We start from the raw sequence: 24,557 nt of genomic DNA, 5'->3' as shown, positions 1-24,557 counted from the left end.
CTATGCAAAGAATTTTAGATCTTTCTTTACAATTTGTGTACTTTAAAAATCCTTTTCTTTTCTTATTACACTACCTAGGACTACCAGTATACTGTTGAGTAAAACTGGTAATAGAGAATATCCTGGCCCAATGTTAAGGTGAAAGCATCTATTCTCTCATCATTAAATATGATATTAGCTGTAGGGGTGTTTTTTCTTTTTTGTAGATATTTTTAACTAAGTTGAGGAAGTCCCCCATGATTCCAAGTTTGCAAAGAGATTTTTTTTATCACAAATGGATGTTGAATTTTGTCAAATACATTTTTGCCATCAATTGGTGTGATCATATTATTTTTCTCCTTTAATCTGTCAATTTGGTAGATTATGTTGACTGATTTTTAAAATATTGGACCAACTTTCATACATGAGATAAATTCTAGTATTTTTGGTATATAATTATTTCCATGAATTGTTAGATTGATGTGTTAATGTGTTGTTGAAGAATTTTACATGTATGTTCATGAAAGATATTGATTCATAGTTTTTATTTCTTGTAATGTCCACATCAGATTTTGTGGTTAAGTTGATACTAGTCTTACAGAATGAGTTAAAAACTATTCCCTCTCATTATACTTACTGGAAAAGATCATAGACAATTGGTATTATTTTTTCCATAAATGTTTGGTAGCATTCAGCAGTCAATCATCTAGACCTGGTAATTTCTTTTCCAAAAGATTGATTAATTATTGTCAATTTATTTAATAAATATATGTAGGGCATTTTGGGTTATTTATTTCTCCTTGTATCTTAATTGTTTATATATTTTATTTTTTTCCCATCTGAAATTATGGTCTGCATTTTTTTTCCCATTATCATTTATCGCCCTCATACCCTCTTCCTTTTAAAGAACTGATCCATTTGGCTGCTGCCTCTGCCATGGCAGTGGCAACTCTCCCAAGACGACAGCTCCCCTGGGTGGTCAGCATTGAGAACAGGTGTCATGCTGGATGGCCCAGGAGCAGCTGCTGCAGGGTTAGGTGGTAGCTTTCTACCACCAGTCCAAATGCTGGCTTTATTTTTTAAATATTATTTTATTGGTTATACTATTTTACAATTGTCCCATTGTTTCTCCTCCTTTATTCCCCTCTGCTCTGCACCACTCCTCCCACCTGCATCTCCCTCCTCCCACCCCCCACCTTAGTTCATTTCCATGGATCATACATATAAGTTTCTTTGGCTTCTTCATTTCTCATACTATTCTTAAGCTCTCCCTGTCAATTTTATACCTACCATTTATATTTCTTATTCCCTGTACCTTTTCTTCCATTTTCCCCCCTCTCCCTCCCTGCTGATAACCTCCATGTGACCTCCATTTTGTGATTCTGTTCTTGTTTTAGTTGTTTGATTTGTTGTTTGTTGTGTTTTTTTTAGGTTCAGTTGTTGATAGTTGTGAGTTTGTTGTCATTTTACTGTTCATAGCTTTGATCTTTTTATTAGATAAGTCCCTTTAACGTTTTATATCATAAGGGCTTGGTGATGAAGAACTCCTTTAACTTGACCTTATCTGGAAAGCACTTTATCTGCCCTTTCATTCTAAATGAAAGCTTTCCTGGATAGAGCAATCTTGGATGTAGGTCCTTGTCTTTCATGACTTTGAATTACTTCTTTCTAGCCCCTTCTTTCCAGCAAGATTTCTTTTGAGAAATCAGCTGATAGTCTTATGGACACTCCTATGTAGGTGACTGTTTCCTTTTTTCTTGCTGCTTTTAAGATTCTTTCTTTATCTTTAATCTTGGCTAATGTAATTATGATGTGCCTTCATGTGTGCCTCATTGGGTCCAATTTCTTTGGGACTCTCTGAGCTTCCTGGACTTCCTGGAAGTCTATTTCCTTTGCCAGATTGGGGAAGTTCTCCTTCATTATGTTTTCAAATAAGTTTTCAATTTCTTACTCTTCCTCTTCTCCTTCTGGCATCCCTATGACTCAGAGACTGGAACGTTTTAAGTTGTCCCAGAGTTTAAACCTCTCCTCAAATTTTAAAAGTCTTGTTTCTTCATTCTGTTCCTGTTGAATGTTTATTTTTTCTTTTATTCCAAATTGTTTACTTGAGTCCCCATTTCCTTCTTTTCACTGTTGTTTCCCTGTATGTTTTTCTTTGTTTCACTTTGTATAGCCTCCACTTCTCCTTTATTTGTATATGTACTCAATCATTTCTCTGAGTACCCTGATTATCAGTATTTTGAACTTTCCATCTGATAAGTTGGCTATCTCCTCATTGCTTAGTTTTTTTTCTGGAGTTTTGTTGTGTTCATTTGGGCCACATTTCTTCATCTTGGTGCACCTGTTACATTGTAAGGGGCAAAGCCTTAGGTATTCACCAGAGTGGGGCAACCCCCTTCTCTGTGTCATGGTGCTGTATGTGGGGGTGAGGTCAGACAGGCACCAATGCTGCTTGCTTGACTCTCACCCCTCTTTCAGTGACTTCCCCTGCTATCTATAAGTGAGCTGCACCTTTCTGGTGCTGATTCCCATGTGGGTGTGCCTTAAAGTACATTCTAGGACCCTGTGGGCTCCTCTAATATATGCTCCTGTGAGACTCACAGTTTCTCCCATGCTGCAACCCACACAGATTTTTACAGCAGAGGTTTTGAAGCTTTCTTTTTCTGGTGCTGAAACCCTGGATTGAGTCTGTCTTGTACCACAGTTGTTCCTCCTGGTTTATCTGCGTATGAATGTGGGATCCGCCCTAGTTCTGCCAGCCACCACCTTGCCACATGTTCTCTTCTGCCCTAGCTGCCCATCTCTCCCTCTTCTTCCAGTCTGAATGAATATTTCTTCTTTAACTCTTTGGTTGTCAGACTTCCATGCAGTTCAATTTTCTGCCAGTTCTGGTTGTTTTTTGTTTTTAAATTGGTTGTTATCCTTCTTTCGGTTGTGGGAGGAAAGAGAAGCATATCTACTTACATCTCCATCTTGGCTGGAAGCTGCCACTTTTAAAAAAATTAAATAATGGATCAAAATTAATAATTCAAGCCCAGACTTCAAAATGAATTTTTAGTGCTGTTTAGCAAAATTAATAAAAACCCAAATTCTTTTTTTTTTTTTTTAGTCACTGTTCAAGGTTTATTTGGTGTTTTAGTTGGTATGACACTTGGATAGTTGGCTGCATTATTTACATGTAGACTTTCTTTTTACCTTATATGGAAAGGTACACTAATCTGATTCATATAGTACACAAAATAAGATCCTTAAGAAGTTATGCACAAGACATGCAACACTGGATTTATACATTGGATCCCAGGATGTGATTGACTGGAGAGAAAAAGTTGGACGAGGCATGCTGGGTAAAGGAACCACAAGTTACGTAACACACAGTGGACACTCATCTAGTTTGAAGGGCAACTGCAGTGTGTGCAACGTTGGCAGTGGTGCCTTTGAAGAGGTGGAACTGTTTCACACTGACCAGGTTAGGACTACGCAAGGTAAGTACCATCCAGCATCAGGACAGAGATACAGGTGAACCACGACTATTTTTATCTTTAGGAAATTGGTGTTTTTAGTCATAGATCAGATAAAAGGGGCAATGTGCACAATCTCCACTAAAATCCTGTTGTAGCCTCGACAGTGAGGTGGTACGACATTAGAAGACTTTTAAAATTGCAGCTCTTTCTGATCCCCCACAGTGTATCTGCACTCTTCTTCAAATGGGCCTCTTCATCAGGTGTCAGAGTCACCTTCACAAATCTGAGATTCCATTTCCTGCCCCAAGATGCAGGAACACTGAGGAAGACAGCTTCTTTTATCCATAGAGGACCCCTGATCATGGTGGAAATGGGATGCACCCGCCTAAGATTCTTCATTATACTTTCTGCCCAAATCTGCCACAGACAGTCCAATGGCCCAGGATGTGTAGCCTTTCAGTTTGATCACCTCATAAGCACTGTCAACCACCTGTTTGTGAACTTCTTTCCACTGCTCCTATCTGCATCAGTGCCTAAGGCAGGGTGCAGACTCTTTAGGGAGACGCCAGCAACATTCACTCCGCTCCACACAGGCACAGTCGAGTCTCCATGCTCCACAAGGACCCACCCATGACAGCTTAATGGGTGAACTCCCAGCTTTTCTCCCATTAGGTAACGGAACCGGGCTGAATCCAGGTTGCAATCACTTCCAATAACACGCTTTTTGGGAAAGCCACTTATCTTCCAAGCCACGTAGGTCAAGACATCCACTGGATTGGAAACCACAAGCAATTTGCAGTTGGAACTGTATTTTACAACATTAGGAATGATTGAATTTAAAGATGTTCACGTTACGCTGGACCCCAAATTAAGACAGCTTTCTCCCTCCTGTTGACGTGCCCCAGCTGTGATAATAACCAGCTTGGAGTTTGCAGTCACATTATAGTCCTTTGCTAGAGACAATTTTTGGTGTTCTTAGGAAAAGGCTGCCGTGTTGGAGATCCATCATCTCTCCCTTTAATTTGTCTTCCATGACATCAACAAGAGCAAGTTCATCGCCAAGTCCTTCATTAAGATGCTGATGGCACAGGCCATGCCAACAGCACCAACCCCAACGACGTAATCTATTCTGGGGGGGTTGTTCTTCCTTAAGAAGATTCACAGTCAGCTGATCTTGAGAGTTGCATATTTGGACTTAGAACAAGGATCGAGTGTGCATGGCAGACGGGCGTCGGTGGCGCGCGGTGCTGGATCCGGACTTGGCAGCAGCGGCTCCGTTACTAAAAACCCAAATTCTTTAACCACCCAAAAACTGAAACTGTGAGTGAAACTCTGCCTGTTAAATAGAAGGACTGGCAGATAAATAACAGGGCATATCCAGGGAAAAAATTGAAATGAAGTTCTGACCAGGGCAGGGACAGCACTACCAGAAACAAGGCAAAGTGTCAGGCAGCAGCCCTGTGAGCTCTGCTGTGGTTGCTGGCCAGTTAGATTCTTTTCTGGCCTTGGATTCAGTTTTTGCTGTCCCAAGTCCCCATGCCACTCTTGTGTCCTGATCTACCTGCTAAGAATAGCTCAGTCCATGCAGTCTCTAACTCTGTACCAAGGCTCTATCAGACAAGTAACACGAAAATCATGGAAACCCCAAACAGGGAAACTGCAGATGGTTAATGCAAAAATCAGTTACAAAAGTTTGGGAAAGGTGAAGGGAAACAAAAGATGGTGCTGCTTCCTGTGCCAGAAGCATCATGGAGAAGGAACAGGACTGGACCCAGAAAGCATAGCTCTAGGAGGGGATGGTTAGGTGGCAGCTGAGGGTTCAGCATGGAACCTGCAACATGCAGAGACTTGGTGAGGAGGGAGCCCAGGAAAATAAGTGCTGACCTCATTCTGTTTGCCTCAATGTCCCAATAGTTACTAATCCTTCAGTCAGGGTCCTTGGAAGACAGGTGTGTGGGACAGACCTGCAGTGTCCTCACACTCAACTGAGCCACTGAGCCATGTATGTACCACCCACCCTCAGACCTTGTTTAACATGAGACAGAAATAGATATTTGCTATAATAATCTGAGGGTGTTTGTTACCTAACATCACTTGGTAAAAGCTCACTAGATCCCACCAGAAGCCTGGGGGGCAAGGTTGCTGAGTGTGGCAGCCTATAAAGTCAGCCTTCGTAGTCAGGAAGCAGGGTTTGGGGGGTGAAGAGTGGGCCTGAATGGGGCAATCAGAGGCACCCAGCCCAAAGTCCAAAGGGTCCTATCTCTAGGCACCTGCCTTGGGCAAACACTCTCCTGAGGCAGAGCTGGCAACATGGTTCCAGGGTCACTGGTTGTCTAACCAGACTGACACCACCCCTAGATAAAATTCCAATGGCTCCTCATTTTTCCTCTTATCTCCTAATGCTCAGCACTTGCCCATGGAGACATAATAAAGATGTAGGTATTGCCTGTGCGTAGAGCCACTATTTCTGTCACACCAGTTTTCAGAGGATCATATTACACAAGACCCTCTAAATTATTTCTTAAAATTAATTTGAAAGTTTACCCTGGCTGGTGTAGCTCAGTGGATTGAGCTCAGGCCTGTGACCAAAGGGTTGCCTGTTTGATTCCCAGTCAGGGCAACATGGCTAGTTTGCAAGCCAGGTCCCCAGTAGGGGGAGCGTGAGAGGCAACCACACATTGATGTTTCTCTTCTTCTCCTTCTCCTTCCCTTCTTCTCTCTCTAAAAATAAATAAATAAAATCTTCTAAAAAATTAATTTGAAAGTTTTATTCTCCATTGTCAAAATGTTTGTTGAGCAGAGTATGTTATGGCTTGAATAATGTTTTACTGTATGTGTTCCATCTTGAGTCCGCCACTCTTATTCTCCTTCAATTTCACAGAAACCAAGATTGTTGAAAGGTTGGTTTTCTATGTACTAAACAATGGAACCCAGAGTTTTGGATATAAAAAATAGAACCCAAAGTCAGGATATTAAAAAAAAATCTGAAGTTTAACCTTCCCCTGGCCAGGTAGCTGAGGTGGTTAGATCATTGTCACCATAGGCCAAGATAGTGGGTTTGATCCCCAGTCGGGGCTCATACAAGAATCAACCACATACAATTAATGCACATACAATGAATCAAGCACATACAATGAATGCATAAATAGAACACCTTTCTAAAATCAATCAATAAATAATAAGTCTAAAGTTTGACCCTGAAACTCTGTATTGTATATCATTAATTCTCTCCAATTTTCTCTTGACCTAAAGCTAGCTCTCTTTGGGTAATCTGGCCCTACAGAAATGCTGAAAGACTGGCAAAACACAGAGATTCCTCAAAAGATGTTTTAGTAAATAAGAATTGTACTCGGGATTTCCTGTGGTCATTATAGTTAGGCATTTCTAGCTCACACCAAATCACTTTGCACTTCTAAGTGTGACAGTCTCAGAGTCTTCCAAGTGGTTTCCCTGAGGAGCTTTAATCATAAACCCTTCAAATTTGTAGTTGTATTCAAAGCACAAATATTTATTTCAATAATTATTTTCTGAGTACACAAATGAATGGGTGGATAATTTTCTGAAGTCTTTTAATAAGACTTTTTGCTTCTATGCCCTGTTGCTTACTTTGAGCAATATGCTGAACTAAATACCTTACATGTGCAATCCTTTTTAATTCCACAATAACTCTATGAGGCAGATATTATTTATCCTCGTTTTGTAGCTTTATGAGGTGGATATTATTTATCCTCATTTTACTGATTTATAACTAGTGTTCAGAGATGTTAAGTGACTTGCCTGAGTCAGCTTTCGTAATATATCCAGGATGTAATCACTTGAGTGATTATTAATGCTTGAGTGAGCATTATGGTGTATTTAGCCCACTGTCACTATGAACCATTTTCTTTCTCATCTGCTGTCTTAGTCTGCTTGCAGTGGCCTCAGCATTCCAGGACTTTCCACCTCACGCGCTGTGAAAGAGATATAGATATATGAACATACAATCCTCTCAGGCTCTTTGGGAGCCAGAATCCCCAGGTCAGTGTGGTTTGAGTCGCGTCTTCTGCTTATTCCAGGCAGCTGTGTAAACATTATTTTTTATGTGTGCTAAGTGAAAAAGTTTGGCAGCAACTGCTTTAAGCAAGCATACAAGCAATTATTTAACTTCTCAGGTGTCTTATTGTTAAGCAAGACAAGAATGTACATCAATGAGAAGTTAAAAACTAAAATGGTGTTTTAAAAGTCTGATAGCTAAATCTTAAGTATGAAATGGAATAAATATTTAATTACATACATTGCAAAAATTCAACAAAGCTATAATAATTAAAATAATGTAGTATTGGTACAAAAATAGACAAGTAGATTAGATTAGTTTTTTCTTTCTATCTTTTGTAGCCAATTTCATGTTTACAATATACTATTTTAACTATAGTCACCATGCTGTTTGTGAGATTCCCAGAACTTATTCATTTTACAACTGAAAATTTATAGCCTTTGGCCAGCACCCCTTCATCTCCCCATTTATAGGTGAGATTATGCAACATTTGTCTTTCTATGTCTGGCTTATTTCACTTAGCATAATATTTTTGCATATGGCAGGATTTCTTCTTTTTCAATAGATGAATAATATTTGTATGGGTGTGTGTGGACTGTTTCCTTCACAGAAATTTTTTATTTTTATTTTATTTTATTTTTGCAGAAGTGTTTTAGTTTGATGCAGTGCTAAATACTGGTTTTGGCTTTTTGTGAATTTTTTGTTGAAATAGAATTTATTTTTTATTTTAATTTTGTTCAAGTACAGTTTTCTTTTACTCCCATCCCAGCCCACCCCTCCAGCCCTCCCCATCTCCCTCCCATTTCCACCCTCCCCTAGTTTTTGTCCATGTGTCCTTTATACTTCTTCCTGTAAACCCTTCCCCCTTTCCCCTGAAATTCCCTGGCCTCTCCCTTCTGGTCACTGTCAGCCTATTCTCAATTTCCATGTCTTCGGGTTATATTTTGCTTATTTATTTGTTTGTTTTGTTGTTTAGGTTCCTGTCAAAGGTGAGATCATATGGTATTTGTCTTTCACCACCTGGCTTATTTCACTTAGCATAATGCTTTCCAGTTCCATCCATTCTGTTTCAAAGGGTAGGAGCTCCTTATTTCTTTCTGCTGCATAGAATTCCATTGTGTAAATGTACCATAGTTTTTTGATCCATTCATTTACTGATGGGCACCTAGGTTGCTTCCAACACTTGGCTATTGTAAATTGTGCTGCTATGAACATTGGGGTGCATAGGTTCTTTTGGATTGGTGTTCAGGGTTCTTAGGATATAATCCTAGCAGTGGAATTGCTGGGTCAAAGGGCAGATCCATTTTTAGTTTTCTTAGAAAATTCCATATTGTTTTCCACAGTGGTTGTACCAGTCTGAAAACTGTATTACAAGGTGACTGTAATCAAAACAGGCTGGTACTGGCATAAAAACAGGCACATGGACCAATGGAACAGAACAGAGAGCCCAGAAATAAGCCCATGTCTCTACAGTCGATTAATATTCAACAAAGGGGGCAGCAACATAAAATGGAGTAAAAATAGCCTCTTCAACAAATGGTGTTGGTAGAACTGGACAGTTACATGCAAAAGAATGAAACTTGAGCACTGACTTATACCATACACAAAAATTCAAGGTGTATAAAAGATTTAAATGTAAGCTGTGATATCATTAAAGTCCTAGAGGAGAACATAGTCAGGGAAATCTCAGATATTCCATGCAGCAACATTTTTGTGAATTTTAATGTAACTGTATAATTTTATTTTTTGTGTTTCAGTCCCTTTGATTAACTGAAACCCCCAAAATAAATAAATATAAGTTATTACCCAAATTTAGAAAAGTAAGTGTAAAAGTAATGCAGTATCACCCTTTCCGGGTGTTGTCCCGTTTTTAGGCCTTTATATCACGCTACTTCTTTATCAAGCTTCCAAACTTCACTAAGCTCTTTGAGACCTTCATTTCCCCGTCAGTACTTTACCCTCTGTCTTCAAATTCATAATATGTGCCCAGTTGGGGGTTTAGCTTTGTTTTCATGTCTTTGTAAGTCTCTAAATTGCTCCCTGCATTTCTCTTCAGGGTTAATGGTTTTGGCTAAGCTGAGACTGGCCTTTTGGGAGATATGAAGATCTGGGGCAGGGTGGAAAAGTAAAGAACCATAAAGAGGTCTCCTCTTGCTCATGAGAACATGGTGAGAGAACTTTATTTTTCCTTTGCCTCTGGATTTAGTCTCAGGTGCAGTCCAGCTCATACACTGAGTATACTACTGGAGGGTGGTGGTAGAAGCATGGATGAGACTTGTGGGTATAGTCACGGGATGACCCTCCTCACTGATCCAGCCTTAAAAAGAAGTCTAGCAGTTCAGAATGCTTTTCCTAAGGTAAGAGCTCATGCTCAGTCAGCTGATTCTGAAAGCACAAAAGCCTGTTTTAAGAACCTCTCTTACAGGACTTCTGGTCAAGATGGAGGCATCAATAGACATGTTTTGCCTCCTAGTGCAACCACAAGAAAAATCAAAACTAACCCAAAACAAACAAAAAAACATCTAGAATTGCCAGAAAATCGAACTCTATCGAAATCCGACAACCAAGGATTTAAAGAAGCCATATTCATCCATATGGGTATGAAGCATGAAGAGGGTTCAGTGTGGCACCAGAGACGCAGTTGTGGCAGCAGAAAAGGCAGTCCCACATTTACATGTGGTGGATGAAAAACAGGAGGGGCACCTTGGGAGAGAGCAATCCCAGCCTCAGGCCAGATTGTGTGCAGCCCAGGGTTCCAGCACTGGGTAAATGAAGCCTCATAACTTCTGGCTATAAAAACCAGTGTAGGTTTGGATGGTGGAAGAAACTGATGGTTTCTCAGGGGAGTTCATTTGAAGGGCCAGTAGGGACCTAGAATGAACATAAATCCACACACTCTGGGAACCACCACCAGGGCAAAGCTAGGAGGGCACCAAGCACATACAGGAAGTGGGTGAGGTAACTAGAAACGGGGTGAGTGCTAGGCTAGCCTGCAGAAGCCAGGCAGTGGCATTGCCACCTCTCCAACCCTTCACCCACACATAGAGCCACAAAATGGTGAAGTTGGTTGCCCCACCCTGGTGAATATTTAAGGCTCCACCCCATACAATTTAACAGGTGCACTAAGACAAGGAGTCAATGCAGGTCTACCTAAAGCACAGAAACAAATACAGGAAGGCTGCCAGATTAAGGAGACAAAGAAATAGAATAGATCAAAACTTCAGAAAAAGAACCAAACAAAACTGAGATAGCCAACCTATCAAATGCAGAGTTCAAAACACTGATGATCAGGATGTTCAGAGAACATGGTGAGTTCTCTGAACTCTGAAGAAATGAAAGGAAAGAAATGAAGGCTACACTAAGTGAGATAAAGAAAATCCACAGAGAACCAACAGTGAAGGAAAGGAAGCCAGGATTCAAGTCAACAGTTTGGAACAAAAGGGAAAAATAAAGAGTCAACCCATACAGAATGAAGAAACAAGAATTCAAAACACTGAGGAGAGAATAAGAAGACTCTGGGACATCTCCAAACATGCCAACATCCGAATCAGAGGTATGGCAAAGAAGAAGAGGAAGAACAAGAAGTTGAAAACTTATTTGAAAAATAATGCATCTGATAGATGAGACTCTTACAAGCAGCAAGAAAAAAGCAGAGTTACTTACAAAGAAGTTCCCATAAAACTGTCAGCTGATTTCTCAAAAGAAACTACAGGCAAGAAAGGACTGGCAAGAAGCATTCGAAGTGATGAAAAGTAAAGACCTACAGCAAGATTACTCTATCCTGCAAAGCTATCATTTAGGATGCAAGGACAGATAAAGTGCTTCCCAGAAATGGTAGTTAAAGGGGTTCATCATCACCAAACCATTATTATATGAAATGTTAAAGGGACTTCTTTAATAAAAAGAAGATCAAAACTATGAACAGTAAAATGACAACACACTCACACTATCAACAACTGAACCTAAAAAACAACAAAAAAACCCCACCTATGTAAACAACACAACAGGAACAGAATCATAGGTATAGGGATCATTTGGAGGGTTATCAGCTGGGAGGGGAAGGGAGAGATTGGGGACAATGGTGCAGGGATCAAGAAGCACAATTGGTAGGAACAAAATAGACAGGTGGATGTTAAGAATAGCATAGGAAAGGGAGAAGCCAAAGAACTTACACGCATGACCCATGAACATGAACTAGGGGGCAGAATGCTGGAAGGAAGTGGGATACGGGAAGAAGGGACAAGGAGAAAAAAAGAAAACTAGGACAATTGTAATAGCATAATCAATAAACCATACTTAAGAAGGCATTGTGTATATCTTGTTTAGCAGTGAATACCACTTTGGCCCTTTTTGTTAGAATGTGTTAGGTTGTGAGTAACTGAAACCCAACTACAGAAGTTTAGCCAAATAGTAGTTTATTTTTTCTCATCTGACAATAACTCCAGAGGTAAAAACCAAGGGGTAAGCTCCTTCAGTCTCTCTATTCTGCCTTTCTTTGTAGATAGTCTTCATCCTCATAGTCTTAAGATGGCTGCTGCATATCCAGGCATCACACACCCATTCCAGATAGGAGAAAAGAGGAAAAACAAGAGACAAAAGGCAAATTCCATCTAAGTCAACTTCTTTTGTTTTCAAGCTGACATTTTTATTTTTTTTATTGTATTTTTATTTTTTTGAAACATTTTTTAAAAATTTTATTTAAATTGTTGTTGCAGTACAATTTTCTATCTTTTATTCCAAGTCAGCTTCCTTTGAAATGCCTTCCCAAGGTTCCTCCTGGTAACTTCTGCTTGCTTTTAACTGGCCAGAATTCTTTCAAATTGCCACTCCTCACTGGAAGGGTCATGGGGAGTTCTTTTACCTGGGCATGTGAGTGCCCCAAAAGAAATTAGAGGTTTGTTAATTAGCGAAAAGGGGAAGAATAGGTTTCAGATAGGCAAGTAGCTAGTCTGCCCCAAATGTTTCTCCTGGACATAGCAAATGCTTCAGATGCTCTTCCCTGATGACTGTTAAGCATGTGCTCTAGCCTTGCTACTTTGTTCCTCACGTGGCAGCTTGCTCAACTCTTACTCAAGGTATGACAACAATCTGAGTGCTCTACTGAGCACTTGGGTTCTGCAAGTGGTCCACTTGGCTGGTGTAGCTCAGTGGATTCAGCTCGGGACTATGAACCAAAGTGTTGCTGGTTTGATTCCTAGTTAGGGCACATGCCTGGGTTGCAGGCCAGGTCCCCAGCATGGGGCACGTGAGAGGCAACCACACACTGATGTTTCTCTCCGTCTCTTTCTCCTTCCCTTCCTCTCTCTGTAAAAATCAATAAATAAAATCTAAAACAAAAAGTTTGTGAAACAGTTTATTTCAGCCTAACTAAGCAATAGAGAAGTGAGGGGACCCATGGCTCCTTTTCAACATAATAATTAAGTGATGGTTATCTATTGAGTACTTCTCAGATGTTAGGTACTACTGTTTAAAATATATTATCTCATTGGAACCTCATAACGCCCCACTTTACACATGAGGGGCATGGTATGGAGAGATGCCCGAGGTCGCACAGCTGGTGAGGGAGAGCCACTGCCTGAACCCAGGCTGAACAGCTCCAGTGCCCACCGGTGACAGCAGGCTACCCCACTTCCACAGTCACTGCTCACTGAGAGACTGCTCTTCTGTGCTGAAAACTAGGCTCTCAATACAAGCTAGCCATCAGGGCATGGAGTTGCCCCTTCTGAGGAACGACAAGGATGTGAAAACTAAGCATGAAGGTGAACAGCATTTTCTAATGTCTTTATCAGGCTGTAAGGTGTTAGTGGTTGAACACGAAAGTTGTTTCCACAATAGTGCATCCATTGCTTGCCCCCCAAATCTATCAGGGCAAAGGCAAGTGATGAAGTGTTGAAGTGAACTATTTGTCCTTCACTACTATTAAGTCACTCATGTTTTCTACCTGACACTTGTGCGCCCAACTTTCCCGCCTTTGGGTCCTTCCCTGTGTGGTACCCTCCACCTGGAGCACTCCCTGCCAGCCTTGCTGCGCTGGCTGATGTTTGTTCATCTTTCAGTATCTTCTCCAAAAGGTCTTCCACACATTTCCAGGAAATCTGCTCTATCATGTTCTTTCTTAGCACTCAGATTTTTTCCTATACTCTTAGCACAATTAGGATTATTCTGTGACCTGGGTGTTTTGTTTTTTTTTTGCTAGGTTTTTTTTGTCTGATTTTTTTTTGCCTGCCTCATTAGACCAAGTTCCCTGAGAGCAGGGACCAGATCAGTAGGATCCCAGTGCTGAGCCAGGGTTCCACCTGTAGTATGTGTTCAACAAACAAAGAAATAGGAATGGAATCAATAAAGGGTTGTCCTTGACCTCAAAGAGTGGCACTGTCACAGAAACCAGTATTTTCAATGCCTTCTGTGAATTCTGTTCAAGCAAAGTACAAAATGCTGAGCCTTGAAACAGTGTCTCTGGACAGACTTTTGTAGGATGATCTCTCCTTTTTTTTTTTTTAAAGATATTTATTTATTTTTTTTAGGGAGAGGGGAAAGACATGGAGAGAAACATCAATGTATGAGAGATTGATTGGTTGCTTCTTGTACATCCCACATCACAGGCAAGTGCCCTGACCAGGAACTGAGCCAGCAACCTTTCAGTTTGCAGGCCGGCACTCAGTCCACTGAGCCACACCAGCCAGGGCTTCACTCCTTTTTCTATTGTAGTAAAACGTACGTTACACGTACCACTTTAACCTTTTTAAATTCTATAGTTCAGTGACATCAAGTACCTTCACGATATTGTGCAGGATGTGGCCTTTACCCAGTTTTGAAGATGAGAGGCCTGAGGTAGATGTGTACACATGACCTGTGACTCAGGCATCCCCTCAGCCTGCTCAGAGTTCTGGCACAGGCCACAGGATCCTGGGAACCATCCTTGCCTGCAGGCATGTGACGGAGGGCATGGGCCCAGCCTGGAAACCCTGTGAAAGCTCTAGATGCATCTAGGGGCCATTTTTCCAATGACAAGACTTGTGGTCAATGACAATGACATCCTTTATTTTTCATCAAAATAAAGGATGTAGTTGTCACTGTTGGGTGCAAGAAGCCTTCTGGGACAAATAGTTGGAAGCTGAGATGTTCGCACTTTCAGAGGCTCCCAGGGCTTCAGACATTGGGCAGGTTCAGAGAGGTTTCCTAGGGCAGTGACTTTTCAACCCTCAGTGTGTCCAGATAGCCGGGAGGGCAGTTAACATGGAACGGTGGGCCCCCAGAGTTTCTGATTCAGTATGTCTGCGTGTGTGGCCTGAGAATTTCCATTTTTAAAAGTTCCAGGTATTGCCCTCAGCTTTCTTTGTTCACATTTCAGGGATTTTCCAGAACTCTAAGCCTTTAAGGGATGGTGAGGATGGGAAAGATGCAGAAGTTAGTCAAGCCAGTATTTCTCATGCAAATCTAACTACCTTGAGAGAAAAATCCCTCCTTCTGGGCTTTGGCTGAGGCTCCCACCGCTGGAGGAGACTCAGAGCTGGCGCCACATGCGCTTTGGCCTAGCTCTGATCTGCTAGACTCGCTCCTGCCTGTACTGCATCTACAAGTTTTTTTTTTTAAGATCAAAATATAGCTTTATTACAGATAAAGCAGATTGGAGACTGTGATTTTGGATTTCTAGCCAGAGGGCTTGCTCCATTTCTGCACTCAGTGCTTCTTCACCAGTCTAAGCTGGGAGACACCCACCCAAGGGAAAGTCTGAGTCTGTAGAGCAGATGCTCCAACCCAGACTCACTGCCCCGCGCTGACCCCAGTCGAAGAGGGAAGATAAAAAGGCAGGTTTCCCCAGTGCTGATGCAGTAACAGGGATGAATGGAGGTCATTCTCAGTCTTCTATACAGAGAAGAGTAAGATGGGGCTAGAGACAGGAGTGTTACCTTATTAGGGGCAGGAGTGTGGTCGCTCCACAAATAAGGATCGGATCCGAAGCAGGAGTTGGTGCTCAGCCTTCATACCCGTACCCACTGTGCATCTGGAGCTTTCCCCACATCTCCACACCTTTTGTACTCACAACTCCCTGGGGATGGCGATAAGTCCCTGATATTAGAGTTAGAGTCCTAGCTGTCAGATCACCCATCCCAAAGTTTGTTTGGAAATGGAGTTAATTTGGAGGCGGGAGGAGGTCTCTGGTGCCTGGAAGTAGCAAGGGTTAGTGGGCACCTTTTCCATTCAAGCAGTGCTGAGAGCTTTTGGTTTAATTGGCTTTACAGGGTAAACTGGGAAGCTACCTCTTTCCTCTCTATCACTGTTCCTACGGGAAACATCTGTACAAATTTTCACAAATGAGATTATTTCTTTTTCAACCTACTTCGAGCCACAGGTCAGGGCTCTCCTTCTTTGACAACTTCTGAATGCAAGTTGGAGATTGCCTGAAATTTTTCTGAATTCAGTAGAATTGATGGAGGTTCAAAGAAAATCTAAGCTATATTTTTTTAATGGCCCTACAGGACTTTCTGGGTGTCTAGACCTCTGCCTTGTAGAGGTTGTGTCACAGGTGGGCACAGGTAACCAGGTTCTTAGTGATTGGGACAAAGAATTAAACCGAACACCCAGAGTTCATAGAAGAGAACATGGGAGCAGGCCAACTCCAATCAGAGATTGACCTCAGGGGCTAGAGGGACTTTATTTTTATAGGGTGGATCCTTCCTGGCTAGTTTTAGTGGGTTTTTACTGAGTATATACACAAGTAGTTGCATTACTTTAAAGCTACTGCGCATGTGGTTTCCCATGATCCTCTCCTATTGGCCACCAGGGAAGAGGGTCCCACAATGTACAGAATTAATCCCTGTTTTTCCTGGGGTGCCCCTGTACTAGGTTCACCTTTCCCTAAGCCAGAGAATTATAGCTCTCCATGCTAGAGATGGTGAAAAAGAAGAGTTATTTATTCAAGTTATACAGACTAAAAGTAATGACTTAATGTCTTTGTCAAAATCCCAAAGTCCCTTGAAACACCCACAAAACACACAGTCCTTCTTTCCCCCCTTTGCCCAGTGTGGGGTACCGTATCTTAGGAAAAGAAATAGAAGTCCGTGGCTTAGGCAGCTCTCGGTTTTCCCTAGTAATTTGCACTCAGCTGGCAGGCCTTCCTTAGCTCCCAGCACCATTGGTTGTGTTGCCAGGATTTCCAGCTAAAGCCTTGTGGTGATTCTTCTCATGGCTGCGGGAGGGGGGGGGGGAGGGGGGTGATCCCCCTTTCTGGGAGAGCGACGGCAGCAGCAGCAGCACTGAGAGAGCTAGCGCGGAGGTCATCATGTCCTGGCCAGAGTAGATGGTTGCAAGGTTGGCTGAGCCCGTGCAGTGAGAGTGCAGGCGCAGCGTGCGGAGGCCTGGCAGTGGCTGTGGCGGCCGGCAGTGACCCGGTGCTCCGGAGTTACTTACTGGTGGCCCCTTCTCGCAGCCGCAGCTGCAGAGCCGTCTGGGGCTCAGAGCCAAGCGGTAGAGGAGCTGCTGGTGGCTGCATCTCAGATGATGTCTACATGGCTGTGGGAGTCCCCACTCTGCTAAAGCTGCATGGTTCTCTTCTCAGTGGCTGTGGTCCTCCCTGCACTGCCACAGCTGCATGGTTCTTTTTTCAATGGCTGCCGTGCCTGAGTTTAAATCCCCGTGCCAATCTTCCTCTGCAGCCCCATTTCTGACTCCTCCCACACTTGGCCTCACATGCCAGAACTCATATCCTTCCAGCTTCACTGGGCTGCCATCATGAGTCTGGGCAGGCGTGGCCCCATGTCATGGAGCCAATTGTCTCTGAGCTCCCACACAGGCGCTGTAACTAGGGGCAGTTGCCTCCCAGTTACATCTTGGTGGGGAAGTTACTTCCATTCCCCTGGCTCAGAGCTGGTCATAGCTATTTAACATATCTATACAACCAGTTAAAGGTTATAGGTATGCTAAATGATCGTGCCAGAGGGTAGCTACAAGGCTGTTGCTATGCTAAACAGCTCTCAATGGCCCTGCTCCATTTGTCCCTTCCCCCAACCCACATCTGGGGGTGGGGGTGAGGACATTCTATATATTTTTCTAATATTTCCTGGACACCTTGAGTTCTGAACTCCATTACAAATCCTTCTTTTGGGGACCCTTTGGCTGCACCCTCCTACAGTTGGGGTTTTCAGAAGCAATGCAAGAGAAATTTTAGTGTGCTTTTGATCTGATTGCTGCATTGTGCTTTAACATCACTAGTAAAAATGTACATAGTTCAAGTGTGACATTTAAAATTTTCTCTAAAAGCACTTCTGAAGATCATTTGAAAAAACACAGAAAACACTTGGTGAGACTCAGAAGATTTAAGTGCTTTAAAACAACAACCCCCTCCCGGAAGCAGGGCGGGATCCAATGGCACCAGGAGCGATACCAGTCATCCTAAAAAAATGCAGACTTTCCCCCAACGGTGCTGCCACTGGAAACTTGATCCAAAAGTGTTTCTCACTGCAGCAGGAGTGGCCAAAGTAGAATGATTGCAAACAGATTCTTTCTTAAAAGACTGGCATGAAGAATGGGGTGAAAAGAGGTAAGTCGCTTGCATTCAACATATTTTATCCAACATGAAATACACAGGAATATTAACTTTCCTAAAATAGAAGAACTAAATGTTTTTATTGGTTAAAAGAAGCTGCTTCAGAGACATTCCAAAAGGCAATAAGGAAAATACTTTCCATGGAAGTAGGGGGGTTGGCTGTGAAATAAACTTGCAAATAGCAAAGGAGTGAGTGTAGTGTGTGGTGCCAGCCATGTTGGGGGGGCAGGGGAGGAGTGTGGAGGGTTAGCACTATTTCTGTATTTAGTAAAAAAAGGAAGCTTTTTGTCTTGGACAGTGTCCACCATGAGAGAAGTGCTATCAATCTGAAGTTCAATGCCAGTGAGCATGAGGCAGTTCTGGGAGGAGAGGCTGAAAGGTGTCACAGGTGCATTTTAGAATGCCACCCATAGTTTTTTTAAGTATGAAAATGAGTCTCTTAAAGAAGGATGTGCCATACTACTTTCAGATATTTTTAAATGAAATTCACGCATGTTGCACATTAGTTCTCTATAAAATAGTGTCCAACCTAGTTTTCAAAAGCAAGAGGACATAATGTAAATTAAAAATAAATAACACAGTGAAGCAGAAAATGTAGTGGAAAGCAACACACAGTCTTGAGTTGAAATTCTAGGTCTGCACTGACTACCTGTGATTTAGGGTGAGTAACTAACTCTCTGAAACCACTCCCTTGTCTGTAAAATGGAGATAACACCATTTACTCCCACAGGTGTGAGAGTAGTAAGTGAAATGATATACAGAAATACTGACAGCACTCTTCTTTCTGGAGAAACTGAGCAGGTGTGGAAATACTGCCATCCCTGCTCCAAAGACATGGATTTGATGGTAAAACAGTCCTCTTACCCCCATTAAGAAAACAAACAAACGTATGTTCTCAAGGAAGGAAAGAATGGACAGTAAAGAGCAGAAACGGGGCATTTTCAGAACTGGGAAAGCCCTGTTCCAATGAGGACCAAAAAATCAGTATCTACTAAACCCAGGGTCACGGTAGGAAACAAGCTTTCATTTCCCTCCCAGACCACAGTCACTCATAAGAGGCTTTGCTACATGTGAATGCAGAAGCCACATTCATACCAGTTACATCTTGGACTCCCATTCAACAAAATTAACATAACAAACAGTTCAATTTCAGGACAACATATAGGGTCCTAGAAGAAACCATCCAAAATTTTTTCCAAGGTAAACAATAGTGTCTACGCAAACAAAGCCCTAAACAAAACACTCTGAGAAGAAAATGTCAGAAATTAGTAACTCAGATATTTAAAAACAACTTGTATTTTTTTCAAAAAGATTTTATTTATTTATTGTTAGAGTGGGAAGAAGGGATGAAGAAAGAGAGAAAGAGAAATATTGTTGTGTAAGAGAACATCGATCTTGCATTCCCCTGACTGGGGACCTGGCCTACAACCCAGGCATATGCTCTGATCAGAAAGCAAACTGGTGAGCTTTTGGTCTGCAGGCCGACACCCAACCAACTGAGCTGCGCCAGTCAGGACAAAAACAACTTGGGTTTTTAAAAAGTTAGAACTAGAGACTTCCAGCCAAGATGGGGATGTAGGAAGACATGCTTTGCTTCCTTATACAACCATAAGAAGGATCATAACTAACCTTAAAACAAAAAGCAAACAGAACTGCCAGAAAATTGAACTGTATGGAAGTCTGACAACCAAGGTTTTAAAGAAGAAATATTCAACCAGATGGGTACAAGGGGCAGAGATGGGGAGCCAGGGCCTAGTCACAGCAAGGCAGTGGTGGTAACTGCCAGCAGAACGAGTCCCACATTCAAGTGTGGCAGATTAAAACCAGGAGGGACACCTGGGGAAGAGTGATCCCAGCCTCAGGCAAGACAGTGCAGCCCAGGGTTTCAGCATTGAAGTAATAAAGCCTCATAACTTCTGGCTATAAAAGCCAGTGCAGGTTTTGGTGGTGGAAGAAACTGCTGGTCTCCCAGAGGGTCCATTTAAAGGTTCTGCATGGCCCTAAAACCTATGCAAACCTACTCATTCTAGGATTAAGCACTAGGACAGCAGCTAGAAGGGTGACAGTTGCATATGGGAAGTGATAGAAGTGACTGGAAAGGGGTCAAGAGCAGAGCAAGTGGCATTGCTCCCTCTTGTACCCCTCTCCTATACACAGCACCACAAAGCAGCGAAGTGTGTTGCCTCACCCTGGTGAATACCTAAGGCTCTCCCCCTTATACCATATAACAGGTGCACCAAGACAGGGAGTGAAAGCAACTCTACATAATACGCAAAAACAAACACAGGGAGGCTGTCAAATTGAGAAGTCAAAGAAATATGACCCAAATGAAAGAACTGATCAAAACTCCATAAAAAGAACTAAATGAAACTGAGATAGCCAACCTGTGAGATGCAGAGTTCAAAACACTGTTAATAAGGATGCTCAGAGAACTCATTGAGTATAGCAAATGCATAAGGGAAGAAATGAAGGCTGTACTAAGTGAAATAAAGAAAAATCCACAGGGAACCAACAGTAAAAGGAAGGAAACAGATGTTCAAAGCAATGATTTGGAACATAAGGAAGAAATAAAGAGTCAACCCATACAGAATGAAGAAACGAGAATTCAAAACACTGAGGAGAGAATAAGAACTCGGGGACATCTCCAAATGTGCCAACATCTAAATCAGAGGTATGGCAAAGGAGAAGAGGAGAACAAGAGATTGAAAACTTATTTGAAAAAATAATTAAAGAAAACTTCCCTAATTTGGTGAAGTAAATAAACATACAAATCCAGGAAGCACAGAGAGCCCCAAACAACTTGGCCACACCAAGACACATCATAATTAAAATGCCAAAGGTTAAAGATAAAGAGAGAATCTTAAAAGCAGCAAGAGAAAAGCAGAGGGTTACCTACAAAGGAGTTCCCATAAGACTACCAGCTGATTTCTCAAAAGAAACCTTGCAAGGTAGAAGGGACTATATTCAAAGTGATGAAAAGCATGGACCTACAATCAAGATTACTGTATCCAGCAAAGCTATCCTTTGGAATGGAAAGGCAGATATAGTGCTTCCAAGAAAAGGTAATGCTAAAGGAATTCATTATCACCAAGCCATTATTACATGAAATGTTAAAGGGACTTACTTAAGAAAAAAAAAGATGATCAAAACTATGAACATTAAAATGACAAACTCACAACTATCAACAACTGAATCTAAAAAAACAAAAAGAAAAAGAAATTAAGCAAACAACAGAACAGGGACAGAATTATAGACATGAAGATCATTTGAAGGGTTATCAGCTGGGAGGGGGAAGGGGGAGAATTGTGGAAAAGGTACAGAGATTAAAAAGCATAAATTATAGATACAAAATAGACAGGGGATTGTTAAGAATAGTATAGGAAATGGAGAAGCCAGAGAACTTATATGCATGAACTATGGACATGAACTAAGGGAGGGGATTGCTGGAGGGAATGGTGGAGAGGGGCAAAAGAGGAAAAACTGGGACAACTGTAATAGCATAATCAATAAAATATATTTTTAAAAATGTTATTTCCCTATGATAAAAAGAAACCTCTCATATCAGACTTAGCAGATGAAATAGAGTTCTGATACAACTTAGTACTAACTACTCAAGCTTCATTTGATCAACAGTTTAGAACTAAGTCTGACAAACTGAGCATCAGTAAGGAAATAACTTCAGTGGAGCGAAACATTGAATTTGTTTAAAATTCTACATTCATAATCATACAAAAAATCTTAATTGTTCACCTTTGAAAGATTCTAGAGAAGCAATTGGTTAGTTTGAAAATTGGTCAAGAGCAAGACTTGAGCATTTATTCTGCTTTTGTAATATGAACTCTACTACTGGATGACTAAAGAGGAAGTGGTAAAAGGTTTTCTTGATATAATGTGCCAAAAAACAAATGAAAAAGGAATGACAGCATTGGAGAGCAGTATTTTGCATATGTAATGAATTAAAAGTCTAAACATTGAGCATCAATGGCTGCTAACGGTTAAAGCGGCCATGTGCTTCTTGGTGCACAGTGCCATCTGTGAAGCAGTCTTCACTCAAAAAAAAATCAAATTTGATTTCGATTATCCTTTAGATCCAACTTCCAATTATAGAAAGTATAGAGGACAAAGATGTACTTTTGGGTGATAAAGCTATAAATAAAAGCAAGGAAGTGACTGCCCTAGAGGTTAGAGTGATGGTTATTCTTAGTAGGGTCTGGGGCTTGTGTATGAGAGGTCCTGATGAAGAGCTTATGGGATGCTGGCAAGGTTCTATCTCCTTTCATGGATGGTGGCTAAAGGGATGTCTGACTTATAATAATTCATTAAATGGTACATTTGTTTTTTGTGTATGTGTTAATTTACCAATAAAAACATTTTTTGGCAGATTGAGTTTTGCAGTGATATGTACCCTAGGAGACCAAGGCCAAGAATCAGTTCTAGAAGGGCAGGGCAGAGACAGTGAGCAGAGAATAGGCAGAAACAAGACATTCCAAGGCTTCTTCCAGGAAATAGCAGCTTAAGTCACTTACTGATCTCCAGCTCAGGCTCTGACACTGAAAGAGGATAGAAGAATTCTATGAACCCCTGGACTAGAGGGAAATTGGTGCAGATGGTGAACTAACTTTTCAAGGTGTTCAGAAGGACCATCACTCTAATATGGCTGTAGAGTCCATCAGTAATTGCATTTGTGCTGTGAAAACACTTTGACAGTTTCTTAAAAAGTTAAATGTAGATTTCTAGCAATTCTAGTCCTAAAGAATTGAAAACAGGTATTCAAACAAATACGTGTACCCACTGTTCATAGTATCACTATTTTCAGTAGCCAAAAGGTGGAGATAACTCAAATGTCTATCAACTCATGAATGGATAAACAAATTTTTGTATTGACATGCAATGGCATGTTAGTCAGCTATATAAAGGAAATATTGATACATGTTTGAATGCAGAAGAACCTTGAAAACGTTATGCTAAGTGAAAGCATCCAGGCACAAAGGGTCGCATATTGTATGATACAAAATGTTCAGAGTAGATAAATCCATAGAAGAAATAGACTGATGGTTGACAGGGGCTGGGAGAGTAACTGCTAAGTGGGTAGAAGCTTTTCTATGATATGATGAAAATACTTTGAGACCAGATAGAGGTGGTGGTTCCATAACAATCTAAATGTACTTGAATACCACTGACATGAATACTTAAAAATAGTTAAAGATGGTAAATTTCGTATCAATGCATTTTCCCACAACGTTAAAATTTTCTTAAGTTTGTAATTTAATGTTATATGAATTTCACCTTAATGATAAAAAAAAAATAACTACATAGGTTCATTCACCTGACATCCACTGAGTACCTCTCCTGTGCAAGCATGGGAAAGAAAAATGGGTGAAGCCCACACAGTGCTCATAGTCTAGTCTGGGGTAAGACAAATGAGTGCAAATGAACTCCAGTGCACAAATGTGAGAGTGCAAGAAATAAAACTTATTTTATTTTCCTCTCATTCGGCCTAATTTTTATTTGAAGGTTTTATTTCACTAGGGTGCAGAAACATAATTTCAGAGAATTTGGAGTTCCCACCTCCTTTATCCAGGGCTGTATCTAAATTTCTGGGGCTTACAGAGTATAAACCAGCGGGGATAGAGTGGGCCCAGTTGGACTTTCAGTCTCTGCCTCCTAGATAACTTCAGAGGCACCCAAAAGTCCAGCTGGCTTCTGGACCAGAAATACAGCTTCAGCTTATCTTTACATAGTACTTACTATGTGCCAGGATTATCTAAGCACTTGCAAACATTATTTAATTTAAACAGTGACCCTCAAGGTAGTCCTCTCTTTACTACTATTTTACAGACAAAGAAGTCAGAAGTCATAGAAGTTACATGATTTGCACAAGTTTCACACAGGTTGGTAAATAGCAGAGCTGGTACTGAAACCTAGTAAATCTGGCTGCAAGAGTGTACAGGATGAGCAATTACAGCATCCAAGCCTCAGGCCTCTGTGGCCCTCTCCAGGAGGTCAAGGTCACCCACCCTGTAACTCCCCTCCACTCCCTTCTCTTTTCCCTCCTGTCCCTGAAGAATCCTGTTCTAGTCTCTAGAGGGAAGTCCCTCCCTCTACTGATTTTGCTGTTTTCTGTAAACATTCTGGTTTGTTTTCAGACTTTGAGTTTTTAGGAACCAAATCAAGAAATAGATTCCTTAAAGTGTGTGAGGGGAGTTGGGGGCTGGACAAGAAGAGAAGGGAAAAAAGAAATGGGGAAATAACAAAAAACAGGAGCAGCTAAATAAAAATTTTTTAAATATTCAGCCAGTGTCTTCTGGTTAAAGTTAGTGGGTTGACTACCATGGTTATTGTCTTTCTATTTGAGTACTACTAATATTTTGAGGGTGTCTTCAAGGAAATTTTTCGGTGTCCTCAGCCAACCAGTAACAATCAATGCTCTGTTCTCCTCAAGGAGTCAATGGTTGTATGGGTTTTTGGTTTGGTTTTTTTTTTAAGGTTTTTAAAATTTATTTTAGACAGAGGGGGAAGGAGGGAGAGAGGGAAACAT

At 41.3% G+C, this 24,557-nt stretch overlaps 1 pseudogene; it reads right to left on the bottom strand.

The window, feature by feature from the left end:
* Positions 1-3,088: 3,088 nt before the first annotated feature.
* LOC114490741 lies at positions 3,089-16,966 on the bottom strand (annotated as a pseudogene).
* Positions 16,967-24,557: the final 7,591 nt, after the last annotated feature.

Source organism: Phyllostomus discolor, chromosome 3, assembly GCF_004126475.2.
Source record: "Phyllostomus discolor isolate MPI-MPIP mPhyDis1 chromosome 3, mPhyDis1.pri.v3, whole genome shotgun sequence".
NCBI lineage: Eukaryota > Metazoa > Chordata > Mammalia > Chiroptera > Phyllostomidae > Phyllostomus > Phyllostomus discolor.
This window is presented reverse-complemented; position numbering and strand designations above follow the sequence as displayed.